Below are 14641 nucleotides of genomic sequence, written 5' to 3'. Positions count from 1 at the left end.
TTTTTTTGTGCCATCTGCTGAAGATATTTTCATGGATAATTCAGCTGATGAATTCCATGGGGTGAAAAGCAAATATTGTTTCTTTTCCAGCCTCTAGCCTCTTAGCTTCCCTTCCAGCAACACACACCGCATAGTTTGCCATCTTCTTACAATTTGTCTGGGCATTTGAATATATGCATGCTTGTCACATGATGCATCCCGAGTAGGTTGTCTTTATCTATCTAGGAATATAAATGTATATAAAAAATATGTATCAACAGCTAATGAAAAGCAAGGCCATGAAACTGAAAGAGAGACAAAAGGGAGGATTTGGAGGGTCAAACGAGAAGGTGGAAATGAGCTAACTATATTATAATCTCAAAAATAAAATATAAAGTAATTTTGGACACTTTGTTTATGTAAATATGAACTTGTCTGTGTTAGTCAGGGTTTTATAGGTGTGAAACATCATGGCCAGGTCCACTCTATCATGGAAGGCCTTTCATTGGGGCTGGTTTACAGTTTCAGAGGTCTAGTCTGTCATTGTCACTAAGGGGAGCATGGCAGTGCATAGGCACACACGATGCTGAAGACGTTGTGAGTTCTACACACAGATCTGCAGGCAGCAGGAAGAGAGACTCTGGGCCTGGCTGGGGCTTCTGAAACCTCAAAGTCTACCCACCGTGACATACTTCCTCCAACAAGGGTACACCTACTAATCTACACATCCTTTCAAAGAGTGCCACTCCGTGAGCATTCGAATATAGGAGTCTGTGGGGATCATTCTTCTCGAAAGCAGCACACCATGCATATATATTTGATTCTCTTCACTTTCAGTAGCTGTGTTTTGTGGGTTCTCTATGACCACCACGTTTGTGTCTACTCTAGTGCTGCTCCTTTGGGAAACACAGAAGCAGGTGCCTGTAGGCCTGAAGTTTGATCTATGGATCAATATGTATCTCGTTTTATGTGCACTCACGCCCGTACACACCCACGTACACACACACACTTTTAAAATTATCTTTATATTTTTATAGATTAAAATGTAATCACATCATTTCCCCTTCCCTTTCCTCCTTTCAGACCCTCCTCCCTGATAATTCGCTTCTCCTTGCTCTTTTTTCAAATTTATGGCCTTTTTTTTCTTTAATTATTGTTGTATACATATAACACACACATTCCCTAAGAGAATATTTTAGGGGTGTTCTCTGTTGACGAGCCTAAGATTTTAGTCTTGACAAACAATACTCATAGTATTACAGTAGATGGCTACATTAAATTTTTTAACCCGGTGCTTCCTGACTGCAGCTAGACATCTTCCTGCCTTTTGCTTCACTGAGGTTGGAGAATGGATTGCTATGTGCCCGTAGGGAGCTCCACCTCTAGACAGGGTCTGCGTAGCTTTGGTTTTCTAAATTTGTTACAGTAATCATATACAATCAGGAAATACAATCCATTTTCTTTCAATAAAGAGAGAAAAAAAATGGCTTTTATCTTTCAGCTTTTATTGAAATGTAAAGACATTTTTTCCCTTGTAAAGTTGGTAATATGAATTCATTGTTGCCATGTGAGGGTTTAGATGATATTTGATCATGCTCAACTTTCAGGTTTATTAGACATAAGAAGGTTGGCAAATGTTTTACAGAAGCTACATGAATTCTTTTTAAGTCGATCTGTTCAGACTGCTGTGTCCTGTAAACTTTTACTGTCTCAGTTACATAGGAGTAGGACTATTATCTCCTTTCCTGGGTGATCATCTTTCTATTAGTAAACCCCCAATGCAACTAGTTATTGCATTATTTAGGAAATAAAATCAGAAGAACAGAACAATTGATTTACACTGCCTTTTTATAGGCACTAGTTTCACAGCAGAAACTTAGGAAGGGAAAACCAGATTGTGCATGGAAGGATTTTATCATTTAAAAAAAACACTAACAACGTCAGTTAAAAAGAAAAATAAAAGAACAGGACCCCCACATCAGCACCGATAATCCAGGCATGGAGTTATTGTCTGGCTCCTTCAATATTCCCAACTTCTTTGTGTTTTCCTGCCCCCAGCACGTTATCAGAATGAGCATGATTGAGTTTGAATCCCTTTTCACCACTTACTTGGACCAGATGGGTTTCTTTCACTTCTTTATTTTTCTTTGCAGAGTGTTCCTTGATCCCTTACATCAGCAATTCCAAGGCTATCTGGAATTCTGATGAAGAGGTGTACAGACAACACCCACAACAAACAGGGCTGAGGTGCATCCTTACTGAGGTAGGAAGGAGCACCACCGAATCCCTTTGTGCCTCTGGGACCTGGCTCTACACATTAGGCTGACTCACTCTTGTTTGGAGAATCAGGGAGGAGGGAGGGCAGAGGAAGGGAAAGAACACAGCCTGTTTTTACCCTCTTCTTTAAACTTCTCAAAGGATTTTATTTTTCTGGTCAATTCCTCCAGAGAAGGGCAACCTAATCAGACACAATCTTTGCTTCTAGGGGTTACCATGGTGACCAGAGAGGAGACAGACTATCTTTTCTCAGCATTATAAACAAACATTTTGTATGCTCTTACATAAGCCAGGATACACTCAGAGTTTTTCCTTGATTGATAAAACAAACAGGGAACGTTGAAATGGCTCCCATCAATCAGAAATGATATTTCCTTTTATTGATTTTTTTCCCCTTTTCTTTTGCCCTTTTTGTATCTGTAATAGGTCCCTTTGAAGTTTAACATCAAGGAACAATACAAATACTTATCATAAGAAATAAAAGAGTGAGCTGTTTTCTCATTTTTACATATGGATCAAGGGAAACAGATAAAAGAGGTTATCCTGGGCAATCAAAAGAACTAGCCACTAAATGGAGGAGTGGAGAAACTGTGTGATATTTGTGTGTGGTGTGTGTGTGTGTGTGTGTGTTGTGTGGGCTGCTAGGATCCAGTCTGGAGCTTTGTGTAAGCACATCACTACATCACTGTTTCTAACTCTGCCCATGAAGTCTTTATCTTTTTTTATTAATTTTCTTGAGCTATACATTTTTCTCTGCTCCCCTCCTTTTCTCTCCCCTCTCCTTCAACCCTCTCCCATGTTCCCCATGTCAGGAGATCTTGTCTTTCTACTTCCCATTTATGTTAGATTCATGTATCTCTCTCTTATGGTCCTCATTGTTGTCTAGGTTCTCTGGGGTTTGTGAATTGTAGGCTGGTTTTCTTTGCTTTATGTCTAAAATCTACTTATCAGTGAATACATTTGATATTTGTCTTCCTGGGTTTGGATTACTTCACTCAACATGATGCTTTCTAACTCCATCCATTTGTCTGCATATTTTAAAATGTTATTATTTTTCTCTGATATGTAATACTCTATTGTGTAAATGTACCACATTTTCCTTGTCCATTCTTTGGTTGAGGGGCATTTAGGTTATTTCCAGGTTCTGGCCATGACAAACAATGCTGCTATGAACATAGTTGAGTAAATGTTCTTGTGATATGATTGAGCATACTTGAGTATATACCCAAAAGTGGTACTGCTGGGTCTTGAAGAATGTTGTTTCCTAATTTTCTGAGGAATCGCCATATTGATATCCAAAGGGGCTGTACCATCTTGCACTCCCACCAGCAATGCAGAAGTGTTCCTTTTACCCCACATCCTCTCCAGCATAAGTTGTCATCAGTTTTTTTTTTTTATATCTTGGCCATTCTTACAGGTGTAAGATGGAATCTCAGAGTTGTTTTGATTTGCATTTCTCTGATGACTAGGGATGTTGAACATTTCCTTAAGTGTCTTTTAGATTCCTCTTTTGAGAGTTCTCTGTTTAGATCTGTACTCCATTTTTTTTATTGGAATATTTGTTCTTTTGATGACCAATTTCTTGAGTTCTTTATATATTTTGGAGATCAGACCTCTGTCCAGTGTGGGGTTTGTGAAGATCTTTTCCCATTCTGTAGGCTGCCATTTTGGAAAACTTTAATTTTTAAAGCACCCATAGTGTCATACTAACTGAATGAAACACTCAGCTGTCATCAAAAAGCCATCCGAAGCCAGAGTGGTACATTTCATTCAGCTGATGAGGCAATATTGATACATCATTAGCTCTTAAAGTGTATAGTCTACATCAGGGTTCGCTACTGGTATTGCGCAGTCTCTGTGCTTGGATGCATGATCTGTGACCACATTTGTAATCTCATTCACTATTTTCACTGCCCTAAATATTCTCTGTGTATCACCTGTTCCTCCTTCTTTCCTTTCTCAAATGTAGCAACCATGGTTCATTTGACTTGTCTTCAAGGTTTTGTCTCTTCCAAAATATCAGAGTTGAAATCAAACACTGTGCTTAGCCTTTCCTGACAGGACTGCTTCACTTAGCAATTTACATTCAAGGATTTCATGTTTCTTTAAAAAGAAACCCTGACTTCTTTTCCTCACATGGTGATTGTTTCATTTTTCTGACTCCTAAAGGGGCACAGATTAAAATTCAAAATCGGATTCTCAGGTTAAAACAAAACAAAAATAGCCAGTGGAAACATAAAAGAGACCCTACCATCACCACTGCTAAAAGAAGGCCAAAATCTTGCTAATACGCTTTAGCAAAGTAGCTAGGGACAGGCTCCCACCAGTTTTTTTTCTAGTGGTGATCCAGGAACTGTATGAAGAATGCCCCAGCCAAACCTTCCCCACAGCTCTGAACTCTCTAAAACCCAATATAACGTGTTTGAGGATTGCAGAAGCCATGAGCAGTTCCTGATTCACCGACCAACTTACCTCGAGAGCTGAGGAAATGCTCAGGGATGTCCCCTATTTGCTTTCTTGGTTGGCTGTGACTACTTTGAGTTTAATGCCATCCAACCCTCTGATTAAAATTAATTACCTTTTCAGAGCTCTCGAAGCTCTTTGTTTATGGCTCATGGGAACAGATTAATCATCTTAGATTTTACATTACTGTTATTTATGGCCTAGTCTTTCTTAGTCGCTAGATTGCAAATTTCTCTAGATGTGTGTGCGTGTTATAGATAGTGCTTTACAAATGTTAAATGTCCAATAAGCACCATTTTATTAAAATTGAGGTTGATTCTTTGAGTGTATAAAAAAGTCTACCTTCCTGTACATCACAAGATATTTACGGTTGTCAGAGTTTACCATATTTATGGCTGTCTATCAAAACAGATAGACAACCTTCTGCAACAAGGTATTCTGCTAGAATACTATCTCTGAATCCACAAATTTTCCTGAATCTTAGTTTACAAAACAGCTGAACTCTTGGAAGTAGGAATTTAAATGGGTAGACAGATTATCCTGAAATAAACTGGACCACAGAAAATAATCCCCAACACTCTTTTTTGGGTGTCAAGAAACAGAAAATGAGAAAGGGTGGGTTCATTTGTTTTCCAAACTGGGGAAAGCATTACTGAGAAGGAAACAATGGCAGAGGGCATGGGTAGCAGACGGCCCCCTCTGGAGTATAATGACTGAAAGATTATTTTAGGTGTAGGGTGAGAAAACCAATGAGGGAAGCTTCAGGATTGAGCCCCCAAATGATGAGACTCCGAAAAAGATAAACAGAAATTGAAGGAATTCATGTGATTTATGAGGCCAGAAGGGGGAAAAATCACTTTGACTTGTCCTTGCTAAATGACCATGTTCCAATAGCCCTTATTTTCTGCTTTATGTATCTCCACCTTATATAATATCTTATTAGGCGTTTCATCTGCTTAGTCTAGAAATAGTATTTAAAAAGACAATTCTCAAAGCACATAAACCTCAAGTGTGCTAGCTCCACCTCTGATCCCATACAGAGATTAAATTGTTGAAAACCATACTGTGGTTGAATTGCAAAATTTGTGGTCAAGGAATAAGAAAATTAAGAAACCACATCCATCCTGTTAGAATATCTTTAAAAAAAAATTGAACCCAGATGAAGTTCTTTCTCTTAACTTAGCTGTATGCTGTGTATGTAATGTATGTGTAGATTTTTTTTGTGTGTATATGTGTTTGTGTATGAGCATAAGGAGTCAAGGATTAATACTAGATGTAATCCTCAATTGCTCTCAACCTTGATTGTTTTGAGAAAGGGGCTCTCATTGAATCTGCCACTTACCACTAATTCAGTCTAGCTGACTAGGGAGACTCGTGGGTTTACAAACCTCTTTCTCCCCAGGGCTGGGGTTGCAGGTGCATGTCACTGTGCCCAGCTTTTCACACAGATGCTGAAATCTGAGGTTAGGTCCTCATGTTTTTTTCCAGAAAGCACTTTGTTAACTAAATTGGCTACTCACAGGTGTGTATGGCTTAGTTGTTGAGCATTAGTTTCTAAAAATACCCACTAGATTACTTGCTTAATATGACTTTGTTTTCTTTATATTTTGGTTTACTGTCTAATTCCATGTTGTGTTACTGTAGCAGATACCTGAGACTGGGAAATTTAGAAATATTTTTTTAAAAAGGTTAACAGCTGATGGTTTTAAATGTTTGGCATCTGGTCAGGAACCTTGTTGCCCTGTTCCAGGGTAGAAAGCAGAAGGGCTAGGGAAATCAATTGGGATAAGAACAAGAGGGATCCCCCCCATCCCTCCCCCCACCCCCGCATTCTTTGGTAACAAAGTCACTCTGAAGACCAGGGCATTTAAAAGAGCATTTATAATTTTAATTACATAACAGTTCTGAGAGTATCTGTTGTTTAGCATTGTTACACTAGAAAGAAAATGTATAACAAGTAAACTTCCACAGACACAGTTAAAACGAGCAATCACTTTTCTGAATGGTTATTAAGTATAAGCTCTACTCTTTCCTTATTCGGGTTCTTTTGTTTTTCTCTTGCTTTTTGCTCTCTATATTTTGAAAGTCTTTTGTGAGCTGCATATAAATTTGCTTTTTTGTGGCTTCTTGATAAATTTATTCTCTTTAAAAATACCACCTTTTGTCTCTGATAATGTGATGAAGACTAGTTTGTCTGAGATTTAAATAACCCATACCAGCTTTTTACACTTGGGTTTTTTAAATTTCAAACTCTGTGTATTCAATACTTAAATGTGTTTTGAGGATAAGGTATACACTTAAACCTGGTTCTTTTGTCCAATTTGGATTGAAAATTAGAATTTCAGCCAATTGTTAATGTTTTGTTTATGTTTGCCTTTCTTACTTTGATATATATATATATATATATATGCGCATAAAATAACAACAGCACAGTTCACATATATTCTCTACCTTGATACCTCTAATATTAAGTTCCACAACCATTTTTGAAATAAGGAAATTAACATTGGTGGAATTCTAAGTCAGTTTGCTAGGCTACAAAACTTTACTTGATTCTCACATTCTCTCCCTCTATATTTCTCTTTCAGGGTTCAAGAGCTCCTGGGCACATCCTCACTGTGTCTTCTTTGTTTCTGCATTCTGTAATCCTTAGGGAGGCCTTAAATCCAATGACATGTTGTTTGGTTTCTGCCATGACATTCATGCCACTATCACAGCAGTGACCATATCTTGCTGAACCTTTCATTATTGTAACTCACTGTGTTCACAGCTAAGTGAGATTTATGATTACTTATTTTACTAGCATTATGAGAACTCTTACGAAGTCAGAACACTACTGAATGTGTATTGAGTCCTATGTTATAGATGCGATAACCATGGTTAGGTGAAGGTGTAATAACTTCATAATCATTATATTCTTAATTTTATACAAAGGTTTCTAATTTTATTAGTTTTTTTGATGATGCTTTTTCCTAATCTAATGAAATTCACGCAAAAAATGTCAAAGACAGTTCTCTATGTATGACCAAAAATGAATAAGTCAAGAAAATTTCATGCAGTTTCTACAAATATGAGTAATATTGTACAATATTCGATAAAATGTATGTGGTTGTATCATGAAACATCTCTTTATAGAGAGCTTGATGCAAATCATTCGTGAAACTGCACTAAAGAGAGCCAATGTGTTTGATTATGAAGTCATTATTCCATTTTAAAGATAATCCAGTAGTCTTTTTCTTATAAAAAAAATCTTCCTTAGGTATATATTCCTCTAAATCCGTTGTTTATTCTCTTTCTTTTGCATTTTCAACACCTCTGAGAACCTAGACAAGACAAAACATGCTTACCAGTTCTTTGCATTTTCCAGTTGATTTCTCAGAAATGCTAATCAGCACAATCACCACTTTGTTTCTTATAAAATCTTCTCAATCACTAGTCAAATTACTTTTTCACATGAACAGCTGTAGCCAAAGGTCAAGAACAAACCCTCTGAGCAGTATCACTAATGGCACATCGTCAGTATTCATTGAGAAACAAGGTGAAATCAATCACATGGCTTTAATAAGACTATAAATGTCACAATGGTGAACTATATGCTCCATCTCCATATATTATTATACCTGTTATTTGAAAAACAAAGGACAAAGATTTTACCTATAAAAGGTCAAATGGTAAGAGTGTATGAGATAAAAAGTAAAACTTACATCTTCTTTCTTTTTGAAGCCCCACACTTGAGTTGACCACTGTTACCTGCATCATGTGATTCTCCTGGTTTTCATTTTCCACCTTTGTGAACACAGTGACTATATTATTTAAAAGGCGGTCATACCTTGCAGTCTCTTCTATATTCTGCTTTTATTTGTTCAATATTCAATTGAAAAATTTTCATTTCAGTGTCAGTATGTTTACCTTTACTCTCAAAATGGTTGCAAAGTCATTAAAATCTTCATAAATACATGTTTTATTTGGAAAGATACAAGATGTATTTTCTTTCTTTTGAGAAATTCTTACTTTAAAGCATTTTATAAACCTACCCAAATCCAGGCATGTTAGTGCACATTTAGAGTCTCAGTTACCCTAGGGCAAGATAAGAGGCACAAGGAAGAGAATCCTCAGAAAAGCTCAAAGACCAGCTGAGTGAGGTAGAAACTTAAGTCACACCCGAGATTGTCCTCTCATCTCTGTGTATGAGCTGTGGCATATGTTGTCCCAAATTCACACATACAAATGTGTATACATATCACATAGAGAGAGAGAAGGGCGAGGGAGAGAGAGAGAAGAAGGAGGGAGAGAGAGAGAGAGATCGCGCATACTATATATTATTTCAGATAAAGGGGGTTTTCTGCTCTAACAGTTGAAGTAGCCTGCATTCAGTGGTTAGCAGTTATGACACAAACCCCAAATGTTTTTGAAGAAGTGATGGAGAGATGTGGATGATGTTTGAGAACCTCTTTATCTCCACATAAAGAGAATTATGAGTGTAATCTGGTGAAAGGCAGCCGGTCTTTACATTCCCCCCCCCCCTTTTCTTTTGCTATGCATCTTTGTGTTTTCTACTTGGCAGGCTGGTTGGAGCTACTTAAGAAGTCTTAAATGCCACCACTTTGCACTCTGCCAGTTACTACTTTATGAAAGTTGCCAAATATTTCTTATTTTCATTTTTTTTACCATTCATAGAGAATGAGTATCCCATCACGGATTCAGACAGAAAGGCACTGAGCACATTCTCTGGATACCTCAATAACCAGTAATTAGAAGCTCTTACTACATATGCTTCGTGGTCTGAGGAATAAGAACCAACAGTTCCAAGCTGTTGAGCATGATCACAATCATCCCAGAGACTGACAATAATTTCTCCTGTTCTCCACTTCTGAAGCATAGGGAAAAATACTTTAAAATCTGCAATGGTTTATGAACTCTCTTTTGTGATTTTGTAAATAGCAGTGTTTGAAAAACCCATACACCAGCAACTGTCTACAGTTCTACAGAGATGTGAGCCATTGTATAGTGAACGGTATTTGTTTTGTCTCTTGTTTCTCTCCAGTAAATATACTTGCATGCTATCACATTTATTTCATTCTGTCTTCCAAGTAGATTCTTACTGTATCATAACTAAACAGAATTTTGAGATAGGAGAGTTTGCCATGTTTATATAAAAATTGATTAGAAATAATTGAACTCTCTCCTTTATAAACTTTCAAAATGAATATGTATGTTCACGATATAGTCACTTATATAAATGAATATATATCCACTATATGTGTTCATTTTTATATATTCATTCACATATACTCACATAAATATATATCCACTTATATGCCTACATAGCTGATATAAATAAAATTGGGAATTTACTCTTGAAGCCTTTCTAACCTGCTAGTAAATTCAGTTTTTTTTTCTAGTCGATGCATCTTAGATGCAGGAGTGATGTGGCACTGGATCTTTATTAATATAACAGCATTCCTCCCACCTTGCTTTCATTTTCAAATTTATTATTGTGGACTGTGATTCCTCACTTTTCCTCGTTTCCAGCACATTTAGCATTAGTCAAGATGGCATCATTCCACATGCAAGCGCCAATGCCATTTGAGGCCTTCTGACCTTTCTTCAAATAGCTAATTCCCTGGGGCCAGAGGTGGTGGCAGAGAAGGCAGCAGATGACAAGGTGCTGAAAATTCTATTGCATTCATTAGCTCCTTGGCTGTCAGGGTCTTTATTTCTGTGGAGGCCTGAATGAGAATAGTATGATTTAAATAGATTGAAATGCCTTATAAGAAAAAAAATTAAAAGTGAATCACCAGGACTATTGACTTTTTTAATATCTATGAATAGTTTAAGATTTTTATTTCTACTTTTTTTGTATTAAAACAAAAGCTAAAATTATAATTGGTATTAAACATCCATTTGAAAATCAATATGATCCAATACTGATTTATGGCAAATTGCCACTTCGGCATTGCTTGACAAATATAACCCTAGTGAAAAGATGAAAATTCAGTGGTCCTTCAAAAAACTTACCCCCTGATGCTGCCTAAAATTCCACAGAGATTTCCACTGACCTTCATTTTCATACAGTCTCCTGATAAGTATACTTGGAAACTCGGTTTGGGGGCAACAACACCCCTGCGATCATGTCACATTATATGACCAAGGGATTTGCTGATTTAACATAGATGGGTATGTCAAAGAAGCTCAAAAAATTGAGGACCAATTGCTATCCTGAAGTTGGAGAATTTTTCAGGACAAACAAAGACTATAAGGGGGTCTTTAAAAGCTGACAGCCATACAAGAAGAAAGAACAAAATTCTCCCAACAAAAATGGTGACAAACTTCAAGGTGACCCTAGTGTGTCTAGTTAAGAAAGCCTTGTAGCATCATGACATGGCTTTATGATGTCCCTCAAATGACCCAGCCAAGCTTCATACCTCTACCATACAGAAACATGGACCAATGAGCAGATGCTATTTCAAGTTGCTGTGTTTATAGTATTTTCTTACCCATTTGTTGCTGTTACCTAAATATGGAAATAACCAGGCTAGCTTAAACATAGACAAATATATTTTATTTATTATAAGCGGAAAAACTCAGCCACAGGCACGAAAGACCCAGGCAGGTTTGGGGGCCGGGTGGGAACTACACAGAGAGCAGACCTGGGTTATATCTCCTGGTCTCGTCCCAGAAAGCCACACCTAAACTAGGTGTTCCACCTCTTAAAGATTATGGGCTTTCCCCATCACACAGTAACAGAAAACTGCCAGTCTCTTCCATTGTGTATTCCAAATTTCCTTTGTGTTGTAGGTTAAAAGTAGTCCGGTTCTTTTCTTCAGGTGCTATAGATTTTAAGAGATTTCACTCCAAGTGTTTCCAGTTTTAGCTAAGGTGGGACACTGCTCTAGTCTGAATGTGTACACGCTACTCTTTTAGGATGGACAGAAAATGCCCACTGGTGCAGGAGAGTGTGACAAGAAAAAAAATGTGCCATTAAAATGGCTCTCTGTGAGGAAAAATCCAGAATGGAAATGTTATACTCGTGATATGGCTTTCTCGGACACACCATACCAAGGCTAAACTTAATTCAGAAGATGAGGCTGAAGGCAAAAAGGAATATAATTAAAAGCAATTTACCTAAGGAAAAATTACAGGGAAGGCTTTCATGATTTGAAAAAGGAATTTCACGGAGTGTGATGCTTTTGAAGATACTATTATCTTCCAGACATATGGGGTTCTAGAGAAAGGCTTCAGGGGAAATGTTGCATAACTTGTAATGGAGGTCCACATATTTATTTGACACAAGTGAACAATGCTTTTTATGTGCCTTTTGTTTCAGCTAAAGTGAACTTAAAGAATAATTCCTCATTACACTAAAAAGCCTAGACAAGATCAAGTTCATTGCCAAGTGATGGAAAAGAGATAGGACCAAGTTCATGTTTGCTGGTAAATCTTTACCAGCTCAACAGTGGAGATTTCTATTTCATAGAAAAAAGAATGGTCAAAACATCACTCAACGCCTTTTGCTTTACATCAAAATTTTACTTCATTGAACAAAGAGCTATAAAAATGGGAATGTTGCAACTTCTTTCATCTAAAGACATTTCGGTTCAATTAGACTAACAAGTTCAAGATTTCCTTTCTGTAGATTCTAGCCCTGGGGAAAATGGCAGAGATTTCAGAACAGAAGAGCGAGTCTAAGAGGTCCTGCTAATGTGTAACAAAGAGGTTGCATGGTGGGCTCTGCTAAACCCTGACATATGCACAGGGAAGTTTGTTGACAGAGATTATCTGCACAAAGTCTCTTTGTTGAAGAGCGTCATTTTCATTTTTGGATATGGTGTTCTAAATGCTAATATTGAATTCAATGATAAATGTGTAATATTTTATTTTATTAATAAAATATTAAATAATTTATATCCCTTAGAGAATATAATCCATTGAGATTAAAAGCTACCATATATAAATGATGAGTGTTTTCTAACAATAATAAATATATATATATTTCAATAAACTATTATTCATCACAGAGAAAATATACTACATAGTTTATACAAAATATAATTCATTAGAATATGTCTTTTAAAGGAGATGCCTGCAAAAATAGTGAAATCAATTCTCCATAAACTCAAGTCAAACTACCCATTCACTATTGAACTTGCTACACATTCAACAACTGTCAGCTTATTGCACTGATTAACTGAACACATGAAGAGGCCCTGTTTTGTGCATCATATTTTACAATGAGAAACAGCACACAGTTTGAGGAACAAAATACAAGTATAAAGCCAGAGGAAGATTGCATAAATATGTTAAACGATCTTAATAATAGGTCTGGAAAAGCGATACTAAGGTCTATACAAAGATTCTGGATAATTTCATGGATAGATGATGAATTTATCAGATCTTTCAAATTAAGTGATGAGGCTGAAACCAGAAAGAAAAATTGGGTAACTATGGACTTTCCTAAGTGAAGTTAAAATTGCAGAACTCTCTAGAGTATAGAATGCCTGGTGAAATGCAAGGACAAGAAAAGGAGGCCGGGGATAAACTGTTACTTGCAACATGGGGTACCTCTAGCTTTTGTTGCTTTAAGGGACTAGAAAGCTCTCTCCTTTCAGTGTGATCCTGAGACACACAACCTGGCTCTGGTGTTGCTGAGGCTGGAAAGTAGCATTGAAATGACTAATGTAAATTGGGCATGTCTGTCATAATAGTAAGCATAGCCTGATGGAGTAATCAGAGAGCTTAGCTAATGATTAGCGATGTGACATTCCTGAGGCAAATATACAGGAAGCTAGCTAAGTCTCTGCGAACGCTTATAACAGAACAGCCAACTCAACTTGCAGAGTGGCTTGACTTGGAGCGTCTGATTGGAGAATGATAGACTTTCCAGACTCTGGGACTTGATCCTCAATCTCAGGCATTGATGAATATCCTTCAGGAAGAACAGAAAAGCAACTGTCGTTACTGAAAAAAAAATGTGCCAATACTTATTCACGTGAACTGAACACTAAACGGATCTATGGACAAAAAAAAAATCTTTCTAAGAAGGCAAGGACAGAGGTTATATATAGGATATCAGCTCCTGGCTAAATGTCTGGAGATCCATGTAGCTATTGGAATCCTTTGATCAAAAGGTACTTTTAAACATTTTAATTGATAATTTTAAGAGATTAACATTCCTGGCTTAAATAAATTGACTTTAAGATAGAATTCTACCTTGAACGAGATACAATAAGGAATATATTGTCCAAATATCCCATTTTAGAAGTAGAAACTGAAATACAAGGAAACTAGGCAACTGTCTTCAGTGCAAATACAGTATAGGAAACCATGTCTTCCAAATTCTTATGATATTGTAGCACTGCTTCCCTGATAAAAGGAAGGGCATGAGAAGCATTGGAGATAATCTGGTTTCTGAAAGAGATTGTCGAGGGGGGGGGTCTTCATTCAAAGTCCAATATTGATTTTATTACAATTGAAAACTGAGCACAAATTTTTGCTTTCATTGATTAGAATGAAAGACCCGAGGGGAAGACCATAAGAACTCAATCACAATGGTTGTCCTAAGACATTATTGCATAGAGATGAGTGGTAATTTAGAAGACACTAAGTTCTAAGTCAGAAAAAAAAATGATCTGAGATATAAGCCACCAGCTTTTCCAAGGAAGATGTTAAAAACTTGGGTTATCATGCCATTCATTTCATTCCTTGGTAGCAGCATCTAAATAAAAGGGTAGAGACAGAGTCAGATCAAAATTTTAACTTAGAGAAATAGATCAGGATCCACAGAACTAAGAGGTTCTTCTTGGATCCCGCCAATTGGCTCTCATTTCTCTTTATAAAAAAAAATCAATAATAAATATATCTGGACAGTGTGTAGATAAAGAGGCCATTACATTTCAAAGAATCAATTTGATCTTACATGCAG

Source organism: Microtus pennsylvanicus, chromosome 20 (assembly GCF_037038515.1).
Source record: "Microtus pennsylvanicus isolate mMicPen1 chromosome 20, mMicPen1.hap1, whole genome shotgun sequence".
NCBI lineage: Eukaryota > Metazoa > Chordata > Mammalia > Rodentia > Cricetidae > Microtus > Microtus pennsylvanicus.
Note: the sequence above shows the minus strand (reverse complement) of the source record.